The 22,094-nt window shown below is 38.1% G+C and overlaps 1 non-coding gene across 1 annotated transcript; it reads right to left on the reverse strand.

The window, feature by feature from the left end:
• Positions 1-12,562: 12,562 nt before the first annotated feature.
• Positions 12,563-12,668, reverse strand: LOC116643306. Its single transcript, XR_004301522.1, has one exon. It is a non-coding gene; the product is annotated as a U6 spliceosomal RNA (small nuclear RNA).
• Positions 12,669-22,094: the final 9,426 nt, after the last annotated feature.

Genomic DNA, 22,094 nt, shown 5'->3' on the forward strand with positions numbered 1-22,094 from the left:
TTATGTTACCAATGTTAATCTCCAGAAAGCCTTTCCAAGTCAAACCACTAGTACCACCCCCCACGCACACACACACACTATCTCTGACATTTAAGTTGTGAAAGAGATGCCTCTCTTCTATGTACCCATAACACACTGTGCTGGCTTTTCTATTATGCTTATTGCACTGAATTGAAGTTCTGGTCATCCTAACCATGAGTCTACTGAGAATTAGACCTTGTCTTTACCCTCTCTATCCTTTTTAAAAGAAGTACCTTGGATATAGTAAGGTTGGATAGCTTCCTTGGCCCCCCAGATTCACTCTCCATTCTTTCCCATCTGCCCTGTGCCCTAGGGTCTGACCTGTATGGCTGATATCATTGGGCTCTCAGCTCTCTGGCTTACAATTGGGTCTGATGATAGCGAGACCCAGCAAGAGATCATCTGAGGGAGAAAGGAGTATAAGGCTATTTATTCTCCCCATTACCTTCCGGTGAGGTCACCTGGGGCCCAGTTCTCCTTTCTTCCCCTCAACCCTTTGGGCCTATGGGTAGTGATTGCTCTGCTATCCCCTGGCTTCCTCCTCTATCCCCTATGTTCCCCTAGACCTCAACCCTCCTCAAATGATCCTAATTTGAGTTTCCTATTAGAATCCTGACTGAGATACCCATAAAGAAGTTTTGTGGAAGGAAGAGGAATAATATCAGAAAATAAATCTCTGAGGCCTTCCCTCAGTTTGCAAAGGAAGAGGGCTAGCAATTGTACATTATCTCACTAAACCCTGAAAACTACCAGGTAAGGTACCATATCCATGTTATCGGTGAAGAAACTGAAGTTCAAAGGGGTAAAGGGAGCTCCCCCAGGCCAAATAGAATATCTACATTCTAACCCAGGCCTTTCTAACTCCAAAGCCAAGCCTCATCCCACTGTGAGTCAGTCAACAAATGTTTACTGAGCTCTTATGTGTATCAGACACTGTTCTAGGTGCTGGGAATTCCTCAGTGATAAAAACAAATAGACCACAGTTCCTGTCCTCATGAGGTTTATATTCTGGTTGGGGAAACAATAAAATAAATAAGTACCTAATTAATAAGATTAGGTATTGAAAACTGGTAAGGAAGAAAAGTAAAATGGGGAAAAGGGAAATAATGTGGAGGAGAAGGGATGAAATTTAGATAGGGTGGTGGGGGAAGGCATCAGCAAGAGGGTGACCGAAGAAGTCAGGGGAGCACCATGTAGATGGCGAAGGTCAGAGAAACGTGAGGCCACGGGAAGAGTAAGTGGTAAGACCTGGAGGCGAGTGTGCCTGTGTGTTATATTACTAAATAAAAGGAATTGTTTTTCTCCTGAATTACTTAGGAAACAAAACAAAACAAAAAATGCCTCAAGTCTCTATTTTAATTTGTCTGTGGAAAGCCAATCTGAAGATTCCAGGAAGGAAAGCATAGAAATTATCATTCAACCTACAAATAAAAGGCAGAAGCCTTTATGAACAATTGACAGCTGTAGGAAAATTTGAGATGTAGATAAGGGTCACTCAGCTTCACTTAATTATGAAAGTAGCATCATCTGTTTCTGCGTCCAACCATTCCAATTGAAATGGAGATTAAGGGCACACTTTAATTAAACAGCTCACCAGAATTCTCAGCTAGGTGTTCTAATAGAAATGTAAGAGAAATCTGCAATCTGAGACCCAGTTCCTGGGAATAACAAAACTGCATTTGTGTCACCCAATACATACACCACGATGTTTTATGAATAGAAAAATATTAACATAAAGATTTTTTCCTTGTTATACTTGTTGCTACTTTTTATTGAAACTGCATTTATGTTATTCTTTATCATTTTTATGTGTATTTGAAAAATAATACTGATTAACAACTGTTAATCTTTTCTACTATTACTGGAAAGAGTTTGGGGCAGAGAGAAAGCTTTGATCAAATATATTACATTATGTAAAGTTTTATTTGCGGGGAAACTTGGAAATATTTCCTTTCCAGAGGCAACTTAACAAAACACTTTCCCTTGATAATGTTTCCCTTTTCTAACCTAATTTTATAGCGAGCTGGAACTAGCATCTTGCAGTTGAATTCAACCACTATCCTCTTTTATCATAGCAATCTTGAACGTTTATTTCACTTATTTGTTTCTCTGACCAAACCGTAAGCCTCTTGGGAGTAAGGACAGTATCTTATTTGTATACGTCATCTCAAAAGTCTGGCATATCAGTTTTAAAACAAGAAGCCTAGAGGTAGGGGCGCCTGGGTGGCTCAGTCATTAAGCATCTGCCTTTGGCTCAGGTCATGGTCCCGGGGTCCTGGGATCGAGTCCCACATCAGGCTCTCTGCTTGGCAGGAAGCCTGCTTCTCCCTCCCCCACTCCCCCTGTTTGTGTTCCTTCTCTCGCTGTGTCTCTCTCTGTCAAATAAATAAATAAAATCTTTAAAAAAAAAAAAAAAGAAGAAGACGCTTAGAGGTAGGTGTTTCTAGGTTTGATCAATTCTTTCATTTACCTCCGTTTCCTGCTCTACTGTGCATAGCAGCCTCTCTCGCTTCCCTCAAATGATGGCTACCAAAGTTCCAAGCATCACATGAAGACATGACAATGCCTAGCAGCAGAAGAGGGTTATTTCTTTCTGAATACCACTTTTCAAGATGGTGGAAAAAAACATTCTAGAAGCGTCCAATCTCTGCAGATTTCCCTTCATGTCCTTTTGGCCAGAATTGTGTCACACAACCATTGCTAGCAAAGGAAATGGGGCCACAAAAACCAGTTCAGACTAATGGTGATTCAACCCATGAAGCTGAGCTTGTAGCTGAGACTGGGAATGGACTTCCCTAAAGCTTATGGCATGAGAGAAGAACAAAATTGGGATTCTACTATTGAGGGAAAAAATGGAGGAATTGTTAGTAGGCAATAGCCTGCAATTTCTGCTTATGTTTATAAGTTCCTAGAACATTATAGTCACTGAATAAATGTTTGTTAAGTGAATGAGTGGATTTCCATGCAACAAAACATCAGGAATTTTAAGAAACATAGATAACCGATAAACTACATATTAAGTGAAAGTTACGTGTGCCATTTGTCATTTTATTTCCTCTCAGTTCCAAATTCATCCTTCATTGCCTGCTCTGTTAAAATGGAGCTAGGTTCTTTAAATCTTTTTCTTTATCAGAGAGAGTAATGTTAAGCTCTGTCAATAGAGAGCCATGGAGAGACACTGCAAAAGAGTTTTCTTCCCTGGTTTGTATGTTTTCCGTTGGCCAACACCAGCACTGGGGACTGCTTCTCTGGATCCTGCAAGATGCACTGCTTCTCCGGTAGTGGCCTCCTGCAGGGCAAGACAGCAACAACACTCAGTGGTCAACAGTCTCTCTCTCCTCACCCAAACCTACTTCTCCCTTGAGCAGTTTCGGGGCAGAGTGTCTCCAGTGAGAAAACTCACCATGAGCAGTTTTCCCCAGCAACCTAAGAGAAAGGTTTCTGGAAAGTTCCAGAGGGCAGATTTCCAGCAAGTTGCACCAGCGCGGCAACCACAGTAACTTCTCTGCCATTCAGTGAGACATAGGTGTGCCCTCTCCAACAAAGTCTATATTTCAACCCCTGGGGACCTTTTATGGGTGCTGTGTCTCAGCCTCAGGGGTTGTAGTCCTGATTTCTGCCAATCCTATATTCTTTAGAGTTCTCTTTGACTCTTACTAGCCAATCCCTTGTTACTCCAATCCCCTATTATAGTTAATAATTTTTTATATTAAACTTTCTCCATTCAAGTAACCATGTGCTGTCTGTCTCTTGCGGTTTCTGTATCAGGCTGGACCTTGAACCATACAGAGAATGATAGCAAAGAATTTCAGGCCCAACTGTAAACTCAGGGAAAGAAATGATAAAAATCAGATTGGTTCTATTTTCAGTTCAATACATAATTATCTACACCAGCAGTTCTCAAACTTTTTGTTCTTGGGACCACATTACACCCTTAGAAACTATGGAGAACCTCAAAGAACTTTTGCTTATGTGGGTTACATCTATCTATACTAAGAAATTAAAACTCAGAAATTTTTAAAGCGCAAGAGTATACAAGTATACATTCCATTAGCCTTGAGAGGAATGACATCATCACACGTCATGTAGCATCTGGAAAATTCTACCATACACTCATGAGAGAATAAAGTAAAAGGGGCAAATAACATTTTAGTACTGTTTTTTAAATAGTTTTGATTTTGTGAACCCCCTGAAATAGTCTTCAGTATCCCCAGAAAAACCCAGATCACACTTTGAGAAGCCACTGATTTACAGTAATTATATGTAAACACAATAACTAAGACCTATGGGGGAAGAGATATGGAAGATACGGTCCTTGCCATCTAAGGAGCTCAGCGAAACAAAAATGCTTTCCACTTTATAAAATCCACCCTCATTATAACATCACTTTAAAGGAAAAAGAAAGAAATTTCTGTTATATACAAAGATAAGTTCCAGAACAAGCTGAAGATATCTCAAATCTTCACAGCAATGATTGGTTAAGACACTGAACATGGGGACAGAACTAAGGAAAAGAAGAACCAATGCTAAGAACCTGACAATCTCCATCAGTTAAAGCCTTTCCATGGCTGGCCTTTGTTATGTTAATATCAGGAACTTAAGCTCTAGAAACAGATCTGTTCCATGTGTTCATAATTTCTTTTTTATATTTTTGGGGGTTTTTTTATTATTATTATTTCTTTCTATACCTGCCTATGTTCTCTGAATAATTTCTAACTTGGTCTTGATTGAATGAAGCAGAAAGAAGATGTGCTTACTTCCAGGCCAGGAAAGCTAAGAATATAAGAAGAGCCCTAGACATGTAGTGATGACAGCAGTTAACACTGCTGGGAAACTGGACAATGAGACCTAGGGCAACAGGATAAAAAGGGAGATAGATATTGAATAGACAGAGAAGCTGCAGTAAAACTGAGCCATCCTTAAGCCAGTCTTGGCATGTGACACAATCAAATCAAACTGAAATCCAACTCTCATGGAAAGGCTGAGAAAGGAAATATATGGCATATTCACACAGCACAATTTCCTAAAAATCTTTACCCATCTTTCTCCCTTTCTCCCATGTTTTCATGACAGCCATCCATTTTGCTTCTCCCTTGCTTACCATACTCCTACAGTGCTTCTCTCTCTCTCTCTCTCTCTCTCTCTCTCTCTCTCTCTCTCGGCATGCTCACACTTCCTCTCTCTTTCTCTTGCAATTCACCTCCCTTTGCTGTTACTTCAGGCCTTTTCCGACCAAGAATAATCTGACCTCCTTCTCTTCAATTCTGTAGCTCTTCCAGCTCTATTTATCTTTGTCAGAACAACATAGTTCTAGGAGACAAGAAATGAAAGATTCTTCCTTAAAAGGGCAGGGGAAGCAAGAGAGAAAAAGACTGTGAATACTCAAACATGAATATTTTTGTTCCTATCAAACATTCTTTCAATCAACATTTTTTTTTTATGAAGTTGCCAGGCACAGACAATGAGGTATGACCTCTGCCCCGAAACTATGGGGTTTTCCTATTACAAGCTTCCTTGTGCTCCTTTTTTTGGATTCTTTTCCAAAGGGAGTGATTACTTTACAAAAGGTAATTTTTTGCTTAATGAAGTGATTACTTTACAAAAATTAGCCATGGAAAACCTTTCCATGGTTAATTTCCCTCAAGCATTTAAACTATGATTTCAATTTCAGTCTTCACTGAGAAAGAGGGTAAGATGGCTGTGGTTTCTAAAATTTTTTTTGAAACAAATAGTCAAAGGCATTAGAAAAAGTTATCTTAAGAGCACCTTATTAATAAGTCACCATTGACAAAGGACCGTTAGATTACCACTTTATGTTTAGCCACAAATGAAGGGGAGGGAAAGTAATAGAGAAGCTTCTAGACAGCACAAGTTTATGCCTAGTAAACTGAAGTTATTTTTAAAAATGTAAATCAAGAGTGAGAGCATTGAAAACATAGATATACACAACATTAATTTTTATCCACATTAGTTATCTATTGCCGCATAACAAATTGCCCCCCAAAATACCAACTTAAAACAATGCACGTTTATTATTTCCTTTCTATAAGGCAGAAATCTGGGTGCAGCTTAGTAGGGCCCTCCAGTTCAGGGTGTCTCAAAAGACTGTAGTCAAGGTGTTGGCCAGGGCTAGTCACCTCTAGATTTAATCTGTAAATTTAATGTAATCCCAATTTATAAAAAAATCTCAAAAGAACTTTTAATAGGATTTAAAAAGCAAACGGTCAAGTTCAAATAGAAGAGAAATTACATGAAAAGTGCCCATAAATTTTCGAAAGAAAGAACAATGAAGAGATTTGCCTGCCAAATGGCAAAACACATGATAAAATGGTGGTAACTAAGGTACATGAAAAGATTCTCAACGTCACTAATCAATCATCAGTAAAATGCACATCAAAATCACAGTGAGATATCACCTCACACCAGTGAGCACGGCTATTATCAAAAAGACAAGAAATAACAAGTCTTGGCAAGGATAGGGAGAAAAGGGATCCTTTGCCCACTGTTGGTAAGAACGTAAATTGGCGCAGCCACTATGAAAATAGCACGGAGTTTCCTTAAAATATATTTTCTTAAGATTTTATTTATTTATTCGATTTATTTGTCAGAGAGAGAGAGACAGCACAAGCAGAGGGAACGGCAGGCAGAGGGAGAAGCAGACTCCCCGCTGAGCAGGGAGCCCAATGAGGGACTCCATCCCAGGACTCTGGGATCATGACCTGAGCCGAAGGCAGACACTTAACCATCTGAGCCACCCAGGCATCCCGGAAGTTCCTTAAAATATTTTTTTAAAAACCTGCCATATGATCCAGCAATTTTACTTTTACCTATTTAACCAAAGAAAATGAAAACACTCACTCGAAAAGATATATACACCCCCATGTTCATTGCAACATTATTTATAATAGCCAAGATGTGGAAAAACCTAAGTGTCCACAATGGATGAATGGATAAAGCAAATGTGGTATAAATATAACAGAATATTATTCAGCCATAAAAAAGAATGAAATCTTGCCATTCTCAACGACATGAATGGATCTTGACAGCATTATGCTAAGTAAGATAAGTCAGGCAGAGAAAGACAAATACCACACCGTATGACTTCACTTACATGTGGAATCCAAAACAAGACAAAACAAAAACCAAGCTCATAGATACAGAGAACAGATTGGTGGTTGCCAGAGGTGGGGTTGGGGGAGGGGGATCAAAGTATACAAACTTTCAGTTATAAAATAAATAAGTCATGGGGATATACAGTGCAGCATGGTGACTGTAGTTAATAATACTAAATTGCATATTTGAAAGTTGCTGAGGAAAAATCTTTAAAGTTCTCATCACAAGAAAAGACATTTTGTAATAATGTGTGTAACAGATAAACTAGACTCACTGCAGTGATCATTTCACAATACATACCAATATCGAATCATTATGTTGTATACCTGAAGCTAATGCAATGTTATATGTCAATTATACTGCAATAAAAGAATTGTGGTAATTAAAACAGTGTGATATTAATTCAGACATAGATAAATCAATGTATGTAATGAATAATGAGCCCAGAACAGAGCCATTTTTATATGGAAATGTTGTTTATGATAAAATGATATTTTACATCACAGGGGAAAGAATGAGTGACTCAATAAACTGTATTGAGACAACTAATTACTTGAAAGGGAAAAAAAGGGAATAAATATATACATACATACATACATACATATCATTACATCTCTATTTATATACCCCTGTATCAGGCTTCTTTATATTGCAAGCAATTGAAGACCCAGCCCAAACTGCCTTACATAACAAAGGGCTCATTTAACTGGGTCTCCTAGAGCAGACTGTAGGGTTGCTTCATTTAGTGGCTCCATACCGACATGAAAGACACTGAGGGCTTTTGTTTATTTGTTTTTCAATTTCTTTTTCTGTCTCTGGGTTCCGACTTCTGTAACGTTAGCTTCGTCCTAGGCTAAAAGGCTGCCAAAGTTCCCAGCTTCAAATCTACACACCACGTTGCCCAAAAGGAGAAAAAGCACTATCTTTTGGTATCCCCCATCAAAGAGAGAGAAACCTCCTTTCCCAGAAGGCTTCTGCAACTTCCCTTCTTGTCGCATTGGCTCAAGCTGTCAGGTTGACCATTCCCTAACATGCAGTGATTTGGCTTGCACTTGAACAAATGATTGGCTTATCTTACTAAATCAGTGTAGAAAGCTGGATGGAAATTCCGTTTCGGTCTAAAATAACAGGGCCCTCTCTTAGAGCTAGGAGTCGTATCGATTTCCACTGTGACGTCCCCAAACGAAAGAAATGCCAATTGCACAAAAGAGGGAAAAAAGAAATAGCTCAATGTCCATTATGATAATGTATCAGAATAAATTCCAGATGCATTAAAGATCCAAATGGTTAAAAATAGACAAACAGGATTCTCTACCCTCAAAGAAGTAGAGCAGAATTCCTTACACCTTAAGTGTGGGCTATACATAGTGGCTTCCTTCCAAAGAGTACAGTATAAAAAAGGGGGGAAACAAATTACTTTTCGGTAGAGAAACAGAACCTCAGCCAGGTGATCAAGGTCAACAACAGATGATAAGTCGTATTGGTTGTAAGTACCCTTGATCTGATGTGATGTGAAGGATACTTTACCTCTGTGGTCTTTCTTCTAAAACCACAAAACCCAGTCTCATTATGAGAAAAACATCAAACAAATCCCAACTGAGGGATATTTTACAAGATATATGACCGGTACTCCTCAAAACTGTTAAGATAATCATCAAAAACAATTAAAGTCTGAGAAAATGTCATAGGACAGATGAGGCTAAGGAGACATAAAAATTAAATGTAATGAGATATCCTAAATACATTGGGAGTCTTGTAACAGAAAAAGGACATTAAGTAAAAACTTAAGGAAATCTGAATAAAGGATAAACTTCAATTAATAATAACATCAATATTGGCTCATGAATTGTGACAAACACCCCATGCTAATGTTAAGATGTTAATAACAGGGAGATTGGGTTTGGGGCATATGGGAACTCTGTATTACTTTCACAACTTTTTTATAGATCCAAAATTGTTTATTTTAAAAACATTTAAAACACATTAAAGACCTCCAAGGTATGTTTTCTTAGAAGAGCACATAAGAGAATAATTTAATATTTTAATTAACAACACAAGAAACAACAGGTGTTGGCAAGGATGCTGAAAAAGGGGAACCCTCCTACACTGTTGGTGGGAATGCAAGCTGGTGCAGCCACTCTGGAGAACAGTATGGAGGTTCCTCAAAAAGTTGAAAATAGAGCTACCCTATGACCCAGCAATTGCACTAGTAGGTACTTACCCGAGGGATACAAAAATACAGATTTGAAGGGGTACATGCACCCCGATGTTTATAGCAGCATTATCAACACTAGCCAAACTTGAAAAGAGCCCAAATGTCCATCAACTGATGAATGGATAAAGAAGATGTGGTATATATATATTTATACAATGGACTATTACTCAGCCATCAAAAATAATCAAATCTTGCCATTTGCAATGACGTGGATGGAGCTGTATTATGCTAAGTGAAATAAGTCAGAGAAAGACAAATACCACTCATTTGTGGAATTTAAGAAGGAAAACAGATGAACATATGGGAAGGGGAGAAAAAAAGAGAGAGGGAAACAAAACATAAAAGACTCTTAATGATAGAGAAAAAACTGAGGTGTGATGGAGGGAGGTGGGTGGGGGGATGGGCTAGATGGGGGATGGGTATTAAGGAGGGCACTTGTGTTGAGCACTGGGTGTGGTATGTAAGTGATGAATCACTGAATTCTACTCCAGAAACCAATACTGCACTGTATGTTAACTAAAATTTAAATTTAAAAAAGAAAATATTTGTATAATCACAAGCTAGAAGATCTGATAAGAAAAATGCAAAACTCAGAAAGCAGAAAGGAAAAGCTGACCAGATTTGACTACATAAGAATTGAAAACATTCATAAGAAGAAAGATAATAACCCAAGTGAGTAGATACCTATCAGAATGAAAAAAAGTATCTTCATACATATGAGATGAAGAGTTAATATCTAGAATACAATGAGATATAAAGAAACGAATTAGGATAAGACAATCTAAACAGACAAATTGACCAAACATCTAAATTTACAAAATCACAGAAGAAATTCAAATGGTTAGTAAACATGAAAAGATGCTCAACCCTACGAATAATCAGGAAAATGCAGATAAAGCAACAGTAGTGTTCATAAGTTTTCCATTTGGGAAAGGAGAAGGAAGGGAGGGGGAAATAGAACGGGAAAGGGAGAACAGCAGTGGAGAGAGGATATGATGGACCTTGAGAGCAACTTCACTTTATCAAAAGTGTAAGATTAAAACATGCACAGCTGCTTCAAGACTTCAGGAAGCCAACGAAAGACAAGCTGTAAACCGTGCTGCAAAGCTTAATACAGAATTTAGTGGGGTAGAACGAAAACAATCACTACCTTTGTTTAGGGAAATATCTTGATAAGCTTCTTTGGGTTGGAAAGGTGGCACCCCAAGACTTGCTCTAAAAGACACAATACGTAAACAAAGAGAGCTGGAATCAGATTTGGAAATGTACATAAGTTCCAAATGTCTTTGGACTCCAAGGAAAGACTTAGCAAAGCACTAAAATAGAAACAGAATTAGATTTGACCACCATGCCATTGAAATGTATTCGGGAAGACACTAAACGGCGTTAAGGTTAGGCATATTTTAAAAACTTGTGTAGAATTTCATCTTTCCTTAACACTTAAGAGCTGGTAATTAGTAGCTAGTTGATATCAATTCTAAATTTGTGTAGTGATTATTTTTGCAGGAAAAATACAGCTGTGGAGAAGTTGAGGCTGTAAACCTTTGTTGTCCACAGCTGGAGGAAGCCTAATTTTTGGCAAGCAGCCATGTCCAAGCTCAACTACTTACCTGAGGGCACCAAATTCTAGGCATAGTGCCCAGAAGGAAATAAACAGCCTCATATGTTTTAATTTATAAAGTCATGGCAAGCATCAAATATATGGATACGGTTCATTTAAATTTACTCCACAAATATAAGAATATTAGCAAGAGAGGATGCCCCTTCAAGCTTCAAGAGGCAATGTGAATATTACTAAAAGAAAGTGCTAATGTTTTATAACAGGAATTCACAAATCCATGCAATCATATAGGTTGAAAATATAAATAGATTTGAGAAAGATTTGAGTATTGTTATGGTTATAGTTATCTCTGGTAACACAGACTATGGATACATCATAAGCTTTTTTTCTTTAAGGAGAAAGAAATTTCAGGCATACTCTAAATATTCTGAAAGTGTCATAATGGAAAATAATCACTTTTTCCCACAAAGCCCCATTTTATTATTAAAGACTTCTCCGTGGTCAGTACCATCATGCTTATCACCACCACCATCATCATCAACACAGACCGAACACTTCCTTTATGTTAAAGCTTTACATGAATTTTCTTATTTTTAAGGGTCAGATCTTTAAGATAAAATGCAAATACCTTCGGATGCTATTACTAGTTAACACAGTAGCAGTGATCAGAAAGCAAGATTCCTTGGGAATAGAAACCAGAATATAAAATCTGGGAGTTAAAGGGAAGGTGGCACAAAAGTTGGAAAGCAAATCCTAATTTTCCTTTCTTCACAATTTTGTGGAGGATGAGAACTATCTGTACTCATAAAGCCAGGACAATTCCAAGATATTTGTTAGGCTGTATTTTTAATTGGCTCCTTTTTATAAAATGCTTCAGCGATAGTCATCAAGGATAGTCAGGTACAGAGCACTTTCTTAAGGGTTATGATTAAATATTTTTTACTTAGAAAAACATAATCTTCTATCAAGAAAGACTGGGAAATAAACAATAATTAAGGTAGGATAAAAAAAGAAGTAGTATCAATAGGTATACATCCAAAACACAACTGTTTTGAACATTGTGATTAAGCTTTTCATTAAATCTTGCAATTTTCAAATAACATTATACTATAAGCATTTTCCATGTTATTAAACAGTCTTTGTAATTATTGTTGTAATTGCTACACAGGGCTTCACAATAATTTACATGCTCCATTTTTAAAATTTAGGTTGTATCCAGTTTTTCACAATTATATATATATAATGTCACAATGCCCATTTTTTTAAATTTATGATGAATTTTATTTTATTTATTTTTTAAATTTAAATTCAATTAATTAACATGTGGTGTATTATTAGTTTCAGAAGTAGAGGTCAGTGATTCATTGGTCTTATATAACACCCAGTGCTCATGACATCACGTGCCCTCCTTAATGCCCGTCACCCAGTTACCCCATCCCTACCCCCTCCCCTCTAGCAACCCTCAGTATTTTCCCTATGATTTAGAGTCTCTTATGGTTTGTCTCCCTCTCTGGTTTCATCTTGTGTTATTTTTCCCTCCCTTCCCCCATGAGCCTCTGTTTTCGTTTCTTAAATTCCACATATGAGTGAGATCATATGGTAATTGTCTTTCACTGATTGACTTATTTCACTTATAAGATGCACATTTTTTTAAAAATATGCAACACTTCACTAATTTGTGTGTCACCCTTGCGCAGGGGCCGTGCTATTCTTCTCTGTATCGTTCCAATTTAGTATATGTGCTGCCAATGCGAACACATTGTTACAATGCACATATTTGTATAGAATTTGTTTTGTACTTTAGAACTATTTTCTGAGACAATGTCCACAAACAAAATCAATGGGACAAGAAGCATGAGCAGTTTAAGGCTTTTGGCATGTTACTGTCAAAAGACTGCTTTCAAAAAGACATTTTCATATACTCATTTGGAAATATAAATTATTAAAGACTTTTTGGAGAGTAATTTTATAGTATTTTTGAATAAAAATGCATATATACTTTGAACCAGCAATCCCACTTCTAGGAATCTTTCCAACAAAAATAGTTACACATATATTCAAATACGGATGTACAGGGTTTCATTTTAGCATTGTTTAAATTAGGAAGGAAAATGGAAATAACCTAAAGGAAAAGGTCAAATAAATTGTGTTATGGCTATATTTTGGCAAATATAAAGCTGCTAAGAATTAAGTGGTTCTACATTTATTGACACGGAAAGATCTCTTAGAGAGTTAAGTGGAGAACAAAAGCTGATAGATAAATAATCAGAGTGATTTCACTTATTAAAAAATAAGTAATTATATATGTTTGAAGATTCATTCAAAAATCAATAGGGATTGATGGTTGTATGACCTTATGAATGGATTTAATACCACTCAACTGTACATTTAAAAATGGCTATGATGGGGGCACCTGGGTGGCTCAGTTGGTTGAGCGTCTGACTCTTGATTTCGGGTCAGGTCAGTTAGGATTTATAACACATATTTTGCTTGAAGATATTAAGTTAATTACCTAAGACTACACGGCTGGAACGTGTCAGAGCCAAGCATTCAAACCTAAGTTTACTGGATCCAAAGCCCATGTTCTTTCCATCTCACCACTGTGCATTTTTACTCTATTTTAATGCTGATAGGATAAATTACCCCTCACTCCTCAACCTTTTCACCTTTGTCTTTGCTATTACAGTGTGTTCATCATTCCAAATGGACTTTAAAATCACTTTGTCAAATCCCAGAAATCAAACAAATAAGAAAACAGGCTGGAAATGAATCTAAAAACTGACTTAGGGAAATGCTGACATCTGTAAAATAGTTAACTTTCCTAAAAAGGATATGGTGTGTCCATTGCTATCAATTTTATTCATGTAAGTCTACCTTGTTAACATTATTCACAATCCTTTTGGGTATCCTAGATATTCAATCATTTTATATACAAATATTAATAATGTCACTTTCTAACATTTATAGTTCTTATTTCTGTTTTCTGCCTTTTATGTTACAGTAAATTTCCAGAAGAAGGTTCTTCGAGCTTTATTCACCAAAAAGTATGATCATGACAGATTAAAAGATTGTTTTTAAATCACAATAAAGAAGCGTCCTTTTCTGCCTTTAGCTCAGGTCATGATCCCAGGGTCCTGGGACAGAGCCCCGCAAAGGCTCCCTGCTCAGCAGGGAGCCTGCTTCTCCCTCTCCCTCCGTCTCTCGCCCCGCTTGTGCTCTGTAGCACGCTTTCTCCCTCTCTCTCAAATAAATAAACAAATAAAATCTTTAAAAAAATAAAGAAGAGTCCTTCTATACTTTTAATTTATCAGATGCCATTCAACTATCACTAAGTGATCATTAAGTGATCTTTTTTCCTCATTATCCTTAATGTATCCTAAAAACTTTCCAAATTTTGAAACACTTAGATTCCTGGATGAATACTATTTGGTCAGTGTGAATTATTATTTTAGTATGTAGTTATAATTGATCTACTAACATTTAAGAATTTAAAAGCCTAAATCTAGGCTTTTAAATTCAAAAAAGATTGTTTCAAATGCACACTACCTGGTTTGTGGGAGCAAAATTCTGCTTACAATTTCTACAAATTCCCAGGGAGGCTTACAATCCCATGGTCTCCTCAGACTTCAAGCTCCTGCTTTCGTTCAATTGGATCAACTGATGGATGGACCCAGCCTGCTTGTTTCTTGCTCCTTCTGTTCTGGACAGTTAACCCAAATGTGGAACTCCACCCATTTCTTATATTTCCACCAAAAACACACTCATACGTGGCATGTATATGTAATACACTTAGCTAAAATGGAAGCAATATAAAACCCCAAGTTAGACCTGTGAACCTAAAAGTCTTTTAACAATTTTTGGATCTCTAGTCTCCTGCTTCATTGCTTAGCCCTCTGCTCTCTCCATTTTATTTCCCTGGCCAATTACCCCTCCAACAGATAAAACAAAGCTTTTCTACTCCCTTAAACAAAGAAATTTAGCTCTCTCTAGATCATACCCTGAATCCAAGCTTTGGTGTCACTTTAAATACCTAATCAAACCCATCAAGGTGCTCACCACCCCCCTCAAAAAAAAAAAAAGAAAGAAAGAAAAAATCATTTCGTGTATGTTAGTCAGGTATACGGAAGTAACAAACGACTGGAATCTCTGTAGTTCCCGAGAACAAGCATCTATATGTTGCTCATGGTTCTTGCCACTGGCTGTAACTTTGTTCTGTGTGTCATTCTACAAACCAGCCGAAAGGAGCAGCCTCCATTAAGAACATGTCATTCTTATGGTAGAGAAAAAAGCAAACGAGTTGGCAGAAACACAAACTGCCTCTTAAAGTGTCTGCTTAGAAGTAACACATTGTCGCTTCCGCTCATCTTCCATTGACCCAAGTCACGTAGCTAACTTAGAAAATGTGGTGACAAATATACTTCATCTACTCTCTTACGGAGAAGAGAGTAGCTAGAAACATGAACACAATTTAAAACAATGTAAGAAGAGTTACCCTCCTTGTAATTAATTGTAAACAGCAACTTTATCCTTTTCTTTAAACTATATTCATGATTAAGATGGGCATGTCAGTAGTGGTTCTGGGGCTCATGAGTTGTAAGCATAGGACGGTGCCTATCAGAAAACCTAGAGAGATTTTCTAATATGCATGACGTCCCTACCCCAACCTCCACCATCATCTGATTCATCCCTGGAGGTAGGAGCAGATATGTACATTCTGCAAAGGATACGTAAGTGATTTTAACACTTCCTACTCTCAAGCCTTTTGCGGGTTTTGGGGGAATGCTCCTATCATATTTTGTCCACACCATTCCTGGCACTTTAAATACAGTAAGTCCTCCAGTTTCTAACACTATACACAAAAATAAACTCAAAATGGATTAAAGACCTAAATACGAGAACCGAAACCATAAAAATCCTAGAAAAAAACGTAGGCAGTAATTTCTTTGACATCAGCCATAGCAATATTTTTCTAGAAAGGTCTCCTTTGCCAATGGAAACAAAAAAACAAAACAAAACAAAAAACTATTGGGACTACATCAAAATAAAAGGCTTTTATACAGCAAAGGAAACCATCAACAAGCAAAAAGGCAACCTACTGAATGGGAGAAGATATTTGCAAATGATATATACAATAAGGGATTAATACCCAAAATATATAAAGAACTTAGACAACTCAACCCCAAAACAAACAAACAAAAAAGAAACAAATAATCCAATTTTAAAAATGGGCAGGGAACCTGAATAGACATATTTCCAAAGAAGACATGCAGATGGCCAATAGACACATGAAAAGATGTTCGACATCACTAATTATCAGTGAAATGCAAATCAAAACTACAATGAGATTTCACTTTACACCTGTCAGAATGGCTAAAATCAAACAGACAAGAAATAATAAGTGTTGGTGAGGATGTAGAAAAAAAGGAAATCTCCTGCCCCTTTGGTGGGAATGTACATCAGTGCAGCCACTGTGGAAAACAGTATGGGAGGTTCCTCAAAAAATTAAAAATACAAATATATGATCCAGTAATTCCACTATCCACTACTGGGTGTTTACCCAAAGAAAACAAGAACATTAATTCAAAAAGATATTTGCAGCCCTATACTTACTGCAGCATTATTCAGAATAGCCAATATCTGGAAGCAACCAAAGTATCCATTGATAGACAAATGAATAAGGAAGATGTGGTACATATACCATATATGTATATGTATATATATGTATATATAGTGTATCTATGTGGCATATATATCTATAATATATAGTATACATATTTGTGGTATATATATGTGAGATATGTATTGTGGAATATTACATAGCCATAAAAAAGGATGAGATCATGTGATTTGTGACAACATGGATGGATGCAGTGGGTATAATGCTAAGTGAAATAAGTCAGACTAAGAAAGACAAATTGCATATGACTTCATTCATGTGTGGAATCTAAAACACAAAACAAATAAATAAGTAAACAAAAAGCAGAATCAGACCTATAAATACAGAGAATAAACTGATGGTTGCCAGAGGAAAGGGGAGTTGGGGGGATGAGCAAAATAGGTGAAGAAGAATGGGAGATACAGGCTTCCAGTTATGGAATGAATAAATCACAGGAATAAAAGGCACAGCATAGGGAACAGAGTCAATGATACTGTAACAACATTGTATGGTGACAGATGGTTGCTACACTTGTGGTGAGGATAGCATAACATATAGAGGTGTTGTATCACTACATTGTATAGCTGAAACTAATGTAATGTTGTGTGTCAACTATACTCAATTTAAAAATTGTTTAAATAATAAATACGATGAGTCCTTCAATTAATGTTGCAGTGAGCACATAAAACACATGAACAGGCAATAACATCTGCCTCATATAGTTGGCCAGGACTCTCCTTTTGCCAAGAGAAGGTTTTTACATTATAAGGACTGCAGAAGATTTGCTACTTTTAAAAAAGAAACTACTGTTGATGGGGCACCTGGGTGGCTCAGTCCTTAAGCGTCTGCCTTCAGCTCAGGTCATGATCCAAGGGTCCTGGAATCAAGCCCCGCATCGCGCTCCCTGCTCCGCGGGAAGCCTGCTTCTCCCTCTCCCACTCCCCCTGCTTGTGTTCCTGCTCTCGCTATCTCTCACTCTGTCAAATAAATAAATAAACTCTTTAAAAAAATAAAATAAAATAAAAAAGAAACTACTGTTGAAATTTTTGCAGGAATATATTTTGAAAGCACTCAACCAAGAAGAGTGGAACATGATTTTAGATTGGACTGAATTTGTCAATGTGGATGCACTTATCAGAAGCGCTACGTTCGAAGTGCTGGCTCAAGCAGTTGGGTGTCTAAATGGGTTGGATAAAGCAAATCAGGCTCCAACACTGGCCCTCATTAAAGAAAATGGAGATGCCAAAAATCCCTTGGCATATATACAGGAAGGAAATTAACGACTCCTTGAGATAGGAATGCTGGAATAGATCCATTATGAGTGTCCTGCTTATATACCCATAAATGTTGCCCCAAGAAGGACTGGAATGACTATCCCTTCCCCAAGGCCTTGAGACCTGCACTGCTGAGGGAAATTCCAGTATCTTTTTTCTTTTTTTTTAATGCTTCACTATTTTCTGAATGTTGGAAATTGCTAGTGGGAAATGTTGCAATTCAAATATGTTCTCTAGTTTCACTTGGGAAGGGAGAATCTTGGGACTGCAGAAGTGAGAGCCTCCATCAACAATCAGAGGCAAAGTGGGCATGATTATCATACACACAGGCACGTATCAGGCACAGTGAGCAACTCGGTAATCAGAATGATTTCACTTTCAGAGACCTCTGGCTATGTCTCTTTGAGCATAGGGTCCTCGCTAAAGTCTTACTTGACTTGTGTAACCAAAATACCGTGGGTAAGTTGAATAGGGTTATCTGAGCCAAGAAAGTAGAATCATGACTTCTCATCCAATTTCCAGAGCTGAATCCACAGATCCACAGCATCTTGCTTGAAGGGGAGGCTAGTAACCATAACAGCAAAAGTTGATTCTTTGACTATTACCCCTAGATATTCCTAAAGGTAATTTAAGAGGATAACTATGTCCTGGGATGAGAGAAATAATTAAGGCTTTTTGGATATTTTTAGATACTAGTTCTGAGCTGATAGTAATTTCTGACACACAGAAATTCACTGAGACCTACCTATCAGAGTAAGGATATACCTGGGTCAGGTAAAATGAATGAAATTTGACACAAACTCTAAACCCATTCATCCTGTGGATTTTTCTCCAGTTCCTGTGTTGAATAGAATATTCTTAACAACTGGCAAAAATCCCCAGATATTTTCCCTATTATGGTAGGAAGAACAAAATGGAAGATACTAGAGCTTCCTCTCCCTAGTAAAATAGTAAATCAAAGGCAATACTATATCCCTGAGGGAATTTCAGATATTAATGCCACTGTTTGTGGCTTACCCAACAGCTGTTTTTACTTGCCCAACACAATGCCTTTTTTATTTTAAAGTTAGAAGACAACCATGTGCCTCAAGGAGACTGAACTCCTCCCCAGTACCCAGGGATGAATTTTAATTAGACTAAACCCAAATCTAAATAATTCCATTCTCCTTGCATTAATTGGCTTAAGAATGGGAATATGATGCCATTCTGACCAATGAGATGTGGGGGGAAAGCCTGCTAGAAGGTTGAAAGCATCCCCACAGTCTTGACAAATAACAATGGCTGACGTGATTGGATGGTGATCCTAGTTGTAAGTGCTGTTGCACGTACATATGGACGGAATACTACAGTCTCGGGCACTAGAACACAGTGACAGAACTAGGAAATGCTCTTTTCTACCTTCTAAATGATCAGAGTAGACCAGAAGCACTTTGCTTTCACCTGAAAAAAACCAGGAATGGTTGTAGCAGAGCATGGCAGTTGTAATGACTTGAGATTGTCCATTAGTTTCTTCTGGATCTCCGGACTCACTCTGATTCCTACCCTTCTGAGACTTGACGATTCCGTTTTTTGTTTTGATTCTGTGGCTACCCCACAGCCCTCTGATAAATTCCTGTCTTTGCTCAGAGTTCATTTTTACTGCTTGCAAAGAGATACACCTCCCTATAAAAAAAAAAATCACAAATTTTCTTTACAATTGCTTTTGTTTCCCACTCACTTTTATGATAGATTCATGAATTTTATTTTTATATGTTTACTTGGTTTTGTTGTGTGTCAGCAGGTTTTTTTTTTTTTTTTCCTGCTACAAATTCTCAACTTTTGTGTTCTTTAGTTTGGCTCTCTCTGCAGGAAAGCCCATGTTGAGAAATTTTTGAGACAGGACATATACATGGTCTGACTCTGAGATCTTTTACATCTGAGAATGCCATTTGTTTGACATTACACATAAATGACAGCCTCCCCACCCTCAAGTTTCTATGGATCTTGTTTTATTGTTTCGTGGGATTTGGTGTTGTACCGAGGTCTGAGGCCAGTCGGATATTTTTTTTTCCACTGAAAATACCATTTCCCTTGTTTATACACTTGCAAGTTCTCTCTTAGTTTCATTATCTCTGCTCCTTTGTTGTTTTTACCTTCAGAATTTCTACAAAGCTTTTCTGGACTCTTGCAGTTGCTACTGACAGAAAATCAAATTTGTTGTCGTGGTCAGAGTTTCGTTGTAGAAAACAGAACTCGCTCTAGCCAGGTGAAGGCGGGAGATACTTACTCAAGACTCTTAACTTGCTACAGAATGATTGAAAGACTGGTAGTAGCAGGCGGGACTTTCAGAACAACTCCTGAAGCTACGTCTAGAATCTGCCTCAGTGAGGCCACTGCTCACTTAAATGAAGGCAACGCTGCTCCTGTCCTGGTCACCAAAGCTGCCAGACCAGGAAATTGCTGCCATCCTTGCTGATCACATGGAGCTAGGGACTGACTAGACATCAGGGCTTCGGTCCTAGCTGCTGCCAGCGTACCAGAATGCCCCACCACCGTCGTCAGTAGGAGCCAGTCATGATCTTCTCTGAGTCTCCCCCTTTCAAATCTCATTCAGATGCATCTATTCGGTGGGGACACAGCACATGCAGAACTCAGTGCAAAGGCACCTGAGTCATGTAGGCTTCCGTTTTCTAGCCTCTGGTGTACACGAAGCCATGCTAGTATGGGCTTGGAGTCTTACCGCGTGAGCCAGTTTTCAAGATCTGCCACATTAATTTAAAAAATAAAGGGAATTTGTTGCCTGATGTACTTGGGGAGTTGAAGGGGTACGGTTGGCTCTAACCACATCTGGAACCAGAAGTTCAAGCCAGGTTACCAGCATTCTCTCTTTCTCTTCCTATTTTTCAGTTCTGATTTTATTCATTCAACAAACATACTGAGTACTATGTGCCAGACACTGTTACTAGTGCTGGGGATGCCATAAAGAACAAAATACGTATCAGTCTTTGCCTTCTTGCCTTCCCTCTCTGTTAGTCTTGTCCTCTGGCAGATTCTCTGAAAATGGCGGCAAAGCTAACTCCCAGTGGCTTCGAGCTTATAGGTGACTCGAGATATCACAAGGAGAAAAACTTTTCTCCTCCCAGAAAGCATATAAATTCTACCAAAATAGTGATTCTAATTAATATGTGATGCGCCTATGACCAGAGTATGGAGGGGCACATATCATATGCCCACCACATGTTGGTCAGGCTGTTCCAGATTAGAAAAGGTACCCCCCATCCCTAAACTACCCAGCGTACTATACATACACACACACAACCTTATTTCTGTACATTCAAATTTTTTTTCTAGAGAGAGAGAAAGGTGGGGAGGGGCAGAGGGAGAGAGAAAGAATCTTTTTTTTTAAGATTTTTAAAAATTTATTTTATTTGGGGGGGGGGGGAGGGGCAGAGGGCGAGGGACAGAGAAAAGGAGAGAATCCCAAACAGACTCCACACTGAGTGCAGAGCCTGATAACAGGGCTCCATCCCATGACCTGGAGATCATGACCTGAGCCAAAACCAAGAGTCAGACACTCAACCAACTGAGCCACCCAGGCACCCAGAGAGAGAGAATCTTGAGCAGGCTCCACGCCCAGTGGGGAGCCCTACGTGGGGCTCCATCTCACAACCCTGAAATCATGACCTGAGCTAAAATCAAGAGTCAGACCCTTAACTGACTGAGCCCCCCAGGCACCCGTGTCCATTCATTTTAAAAAGTGTCCCTCCCGGGAGACGAACCATGAGAGACGATGGACTCTGAAAAACAAACCGAGGGTTCTAGAGAGGAGGGGGGTAGAAGGATGGGTTAGCCCGGTGATAGGTATTAAAGAGGGCATGTTCTGCATGGAGCACTGGGTGTTATACGCAAACAATGAATCATGGAACACTACATCAAAAACTAATGATGTAATGTATGGTGATTAACATAACATAATAATAAAAAATAAAATAAAAAATAAAAAGTGTCCCTCCCTATGACAACACAAGTTTCTCTTCCATAAATGAATACACACTCTCTTCTTCCCCAAAAGAAGAAATTCCGAAACTCATCCAGTTCCCACGTCCTACTCTTAAGACCAGGATTTCAGGTCCAGATGCCTCATCATTTAGCAACCTATGGGTAAATAAGAAATATAACTACCCCCAACATACTCAGGATTTCAATACAGGAGGTAAAATCAGAAACTACAACAAAAACTTTTATTTGAAAATGGGAAACCAGCTTCCAGCCCAT

Source organism: Phoca vitulina, unplaced genomic scaffold, assembly GCF_004348235.1.
Source record: "Phoca vitulina isolate PV1807 unplaced genomic scaffold, GSC_HSeal_1.0 scaffold25, whole genome shotgun sequence".
NCBI classification, from domain to species: Eukaryota; Metazoa; Chordata; class Mammalia; order Carnivora; family Phocidae; genus Phoca; species Phoca vitulina.